This window comes from Octodon degus, unplaced genomic scaffold, assembly GCF_000260255.1.
Source record: "Octodon degus isolate 3935 unplaced genomic scaffold, OctDeg1.0 scaffold00106, whole genome shotgun sequence".
NCBI lineage: Eukaryota > Metazoa > Chordata > Mammalia > Rodentia > Octodontidae > Octodon > Octodon degus.
This window is the reverse complement of record NW_004524682.1, coordinates 6776357-6781651: the sequence shown is the minus strand read 5'-3', so window position 1 is coordinate 6781651 and position 5295 is coordinate 6776357. Positions and strand designations below refer to the sequence as shown.

Below are 5295 nucleotides of genomic sequence, written 5' to 3'. Positions count from 1 at the left end.
CTCTGTGTATGTCTGTACTCACATATAAACATTTATTGACCTCAGTTTTATTGAGTTCTTACACTGCAAATTAAAAAAACCCATGATTTTATGTATCCACTTTAACAGAAATAACTCCCCTCAAGGTTTCTGTTTAGAATCGTGCCCACAGGCATAGACTGCGGGACATGCCTGCTAGGATTTCACCTTCACATACTTCAAAAGAGTGTGTGCACACTTGTGGTGGGGGAACAGATGATACAGGGAAAAGGGAAGTAGGAAGTGAATCATTTGTAAATGTAAGATGTTCTCCGTATTTTTTTGGATATAAATCTTCAAATTCAATGCCTTTATATGACTCTTCAACTTAAGAACCTGGTTTCAACTGCATTTTTATCATGGCTTTATTTGATAGTACTTAATCAGCAATTATCAAAAAATCTTTCATGTATTTTTTTTTTAAGATAAGTGAAGGATTGCACACTTTTGAAAATGGAATCTGTCCTGAAAATGTCTTCCAAATAAACCACTGAACTGCCTTCTGCGAGGGACCATGATGAGGAAACCTGCTGGCTGTGTGATACTCACAGGAGAAACCCTAACAGCTCCTCTGAAGTTGGGGAGATAATTGCTCCAATGGAGCTCATCAATTCACAAGCTCATTTGATGCAGAAAAATACTCTAAGTAAAAATCACTGAAAAATAAACTCTTTACACATGGACATCTACTGCTTTGCTGCTTTGTGATATAGAGAGCTACTAGTCTGAGGACTGTTGCTTTTAAAATCTAAATTACTAAGCTGCCCTGCATGGCCCCATCCATGCCAGCTAAGCCACATGTACTGTATTTGGTTCTGGTGTGTACTAAGTTGGGGGAGATAGATCTGCTTTTCCCCTTTCTCATGTAAAAATTGAAGCTCACAGAACACAATACTAGTTTTGGGGTTGAGAATTGTGCTATATTTCAATATTGAATAATGTGCATGATTTTTAGATGTGTCTGAAAATAGGATAGAGTATTAGAATAGGAATGGTGCTGCAATCTATACTGTGTATGGAATATGTTATATTCTCCTGCTATTGCAAAGATTAATTAACATCTTGAGTGAAAAGTGAACATAGTTAAAAAAGAACGATGTAAGACACACGTTTATCTTTGCACAAACATCTTAGACAGAAAGTAAAACCTATACATCAAAGTAACTGTGAAGTTCAGAATTATTCATAAAATGTGAAATGGATTCCTTTGCTTAATATTCCCAAGCTTTTAGGGGTCTTAATACACTAAAGAAGGAAATGACGGTGACATCATTTATGTAAATTCTGTTTTTGAAAGATGACAAATATAAAGAAGTTGAATAACAGACAAATTAATTAAAGCCCCACCCAAACAAATCAGTACTAAATTATAAACATGTAGATGATACTTTAACTCTTTAAAAGTATTATTTTAATTTCATTAGTAGATTATCTTGGGTCTATAAAAGGATAAACTTTAAAATTTGTTTCTCTTTTTGGCAAAAATTTCAGTAATTCATTTTGCATGTAAAGTCTTCCTAAATTTTGTGATCCACTTTTTTTTTTTTTTTTTGCTAAAATGATGGAAATAAACCAATGCCTGGAGGGAAGCATTCTGCTGGAAATAATGCAAGAGTGTCAAAACTAATGTGCTTTACCTCAAAGGCAATGAAAACCAGGGACATTTTATCCTAGAAACCTAAACAGAAACTGAATCACACTCTCCCAGGGCTTCCATGAGTCCATCGTAGTTTTGCAGGCAATGTTGGTAGTAAACAGCCATGAAGCACCATGTAATCCCTTACCAGATAATGCATTAAAGGGAGTAGCAACCCTGCCATGAAAGCTTTCCTTTAAATTTCATAGAAGAGCTTCTCTTTCATCACAGCTTCTCTTTGTTTAAGAGAAAAGCTTCAAGTTTTTAAAATTGGTTTCACATACTTCTGATGAAATTACTACTGGGGAAGAAGATGACAATGTTTTGGACTTTAAATATAAGCAGTGCATTTCTGGGCCAAAAAGGTATAACACCCATCAATTCCTATGACTTTCTATATATTACTTTATTTCTAGCACAACCATTTTTATAATACATGAATGTAATTTAAGACTATCACTCTAAATTGCCTTGTGATCAAAAGGAATAAGAATCTGTGACATTAAGAAAGTAGAGGAGAAGATAGACTTTGTCATCATGTTTGGAAAGATCAAGCAATTGTATAATTTTTGTTTGTTTGTTTGTTTTCATGTTTCACCTTTTTAATCAGTTCTGAAGGACACTTCAAACACATGAGACATGAAAGAATATTTTTTCTTCCAGTATTAAAAAAATGACATTCACAAACATTTTCAAGAAGCTCTTATATTCGTGATGGTAGATCTTCATTAAAAAAGCACTCTAAGGGGTTAGGAGATGACTCAGTGGAATAAGCACTTCCCTGGCAAGCGCAAGGGCCTGAGTTCAATCTTCTATTCTGCAAAATAAAGAAATAAATAAATAAAAAGCACTCTAGGCATTCATATTCTTGATGCAGTCTTCTTACAGGTACATTCAAAAATTTTTCTGCTCATGAGTAAGAATTGCATACATATTTTAAAAATAACCCCAGTTGCAAGATTTAAAGAAAAAAAGTCAGTATGGCACAACTTTTTTGTGTGCCAGAAGCAATGATCCTGAGAGTTGAAACTAAAAACTTTTATAAGGAAAAACCCCCGTAACTCTACAAATGTCTCAGAAATTTGACTTTAAATGGGGGGAAATTAAAATAACGCAGAACTTTCTACAAGGTCATTAACAAGATACCTTGAGGGCTCTATTAAAAAAAATAGGAGATATACTAAACAAGTTTCAACACAGCTTAAAAAATCTTTATATGGCGATTTGGAAGGATGATCCTGCATGAGAATTCCTGCATGTTATTCCTTGTGTATGTTATGTCTGCAAGCCTCTCAGTTGTCATAATTGTCTCTATAATTCCCTCCGGAGTATCAATCATACCCACCCTGGCTGCCACTATAGTCTCTGATCGCCCATAATCATATCCATATCCTTCAGATCGACTGTCATACCTGCTACTCCCATACCCCTGGTCCCCACCACCTCTAGAGTAGCTGCGACCACATCCATGGGCCCCAAAAGCATCTCCTCCTCTGGTGTCATGGGCAGAATTGCTTGCATGGTCCACATGGATCTGGTGACCATCCTGGGACTCTCCATTCATGGCTCTCATGGCATCTGAGTCATGCTCTGTATTGGTAAAAGTGATAGAGCCAAAACCCCAGCATCACTGTTTCCCAGTCCTTGACAAAAAGCACCTCAGAAATAGGCCCAAAGCTGCTGAAGTGGTCTTCCAGTGCCTGCTCATGTGTATTGAAATTGAGCCCACCGACGAAGAGCTTCCCTTCTTCAGAGGACATGGCAGTGAATTCAAATTCTGGAAATCAAAAAGTAATAAGGAACCACAGAGGTCTAGTGCTAAAGTAAAAGAACAGGGCAAGATCAAGCAATTTTATAAGGTTCAGATAAAGTAAAGGAACTTAAGAGTTGTATAAAATGATGCATATAGTAAGGCTGATTTATGGAAATCTATTCAATAAATTCAAATGCTTTAAATATACAATATATTGAACATAATGTCCTAGGGAAAGTTAGTTTCTTATCCAGTATTTTCTTTCACTGGATACTGTAGAGACTGCTGCACTGGGATTGGGTGACTGGAGCCATTTTCTCCCAATGTTGGCACTGAGGTGACCACTGCAAGAATAGAAATCCTTCTTTTCTTACTTAAAAGGTGGGACAGGTATTGTGATGGAGTTCCAGGACTCCACACAGAATCGTCCTTGAGCTAGACTTACAACTAAGCCACATCACGATCTAGCTTCTTTCCCTTTCCTTCCCATTTTCTTTACACCCTTACACATTTTTCTGGGAGCATGCCCATACACTTGCATAAATTCCTATTATAGGAACTGCTTTCAGGACATCCTTTGTCAGTCACATAATAGCAAAATTTGCAGAGCTCTCCATAGTTCAGATAAGAGGGGGACTCTTCCAACATCATAGCCTAGCACTATCCAACCACACAGGATCAGAGCTGGAAATCCAAGTAAAATCATTTAACTGATAATGAATCTAAGGCCCTAGAACTTTTTGAACAAAGTCACTTGGCAACTCAGTGACAGAGGTAAGACCAACACTCCAGCACCCTAGATTCCAACAACCCTCATTTAACTTCAATGTCACAAGTAGTTTCCAAATCCATTTCTTTTACTTCACTTACAGTGTTATCAAAATACTTGCAAACCACTATTTTTTCATCTAGCTATAAAAACTATAATTCTTAGTTAACACAATCAAACACATTAATGATCAATTAAAATGTTCAGATCAATAAAATACATTTGCAAATAATAAAAACATCTAAAGTGGGGCACTTTTATAATAAAAATACTTAAAACAAAACAAAATAAATTTTAAGACCAATGAGCTTCCTGTAAAGAGAACTGTCTGCTAACTGCACTGCAGATTTTAACAGATGGTCCTTAGGGCTGTTTTAACATAGCAGGTAATGTCATACTATAGCAATACTATACAATCTATGGAAATACCATACAACCATACTATATCAATATCTATTATAACAATGAAAAGGTCAGGATTCAAAGATGAAAGTGGATCCACAACTACCACAGACACATTAAAGCCAGGGTCAAGGCTAGATCGACTCACCTACCTGGCTTCCTAAGCTTCAGAGCATGTCCCCCACCCCCATCAGTTCCGGGGTGTACACTGTCGGACATCTGTCTTGGTGACCATATGTGCAGCCCCGTTTCACTCCTGTCAATTATATTAGTTCTGTGCTGAGATTAACCAAAGAAAGCATGCCAAGAGATCATTTTTAGAAAATGTCAAGACACCACACAGTCCCTTATTAATTTTACAGTCATTGTGTTTCATTAAGATCCCTTTATCAGAACAGTTATTATTATTTGGATAAAATGATTCCAGAGAACATTCTTTTTTCAATTTTTAACTAGATATTAATAAATTATATATACTTACATGTGAAAATTACTGCTATGTTATAGCTATGCAATGTGGAGTGATTGAATTGATATAATCATCATAACCAGCATTTCAAATGTTCATCATTTAATTCTCCTGACTAATTGAAATTAATACATTTTGAGCAAAACTTTTCCATCTCCCAAGCCCAGTTCTGGCAATTGCCATTCTTCCTGCTTGTATACTTTTCCCTATTTTAGCTTCCACATAAATGACAATAGACCTTATTTGTC

The 5295-nt window shown here is 36.1% G+C and overlaps 1 pseudogene; it reads right to left on the bottom strand.

Moving 5' to 3' along the window:
• Positions 1-2946: 2946 nt before the first annotated feature.
• LOC101581181 lies at positions 2947-3414 on the bottom strand (annotated as a pseudogene).
• Positions 3415-5295: the final 1881 nt, after the last annotated feature.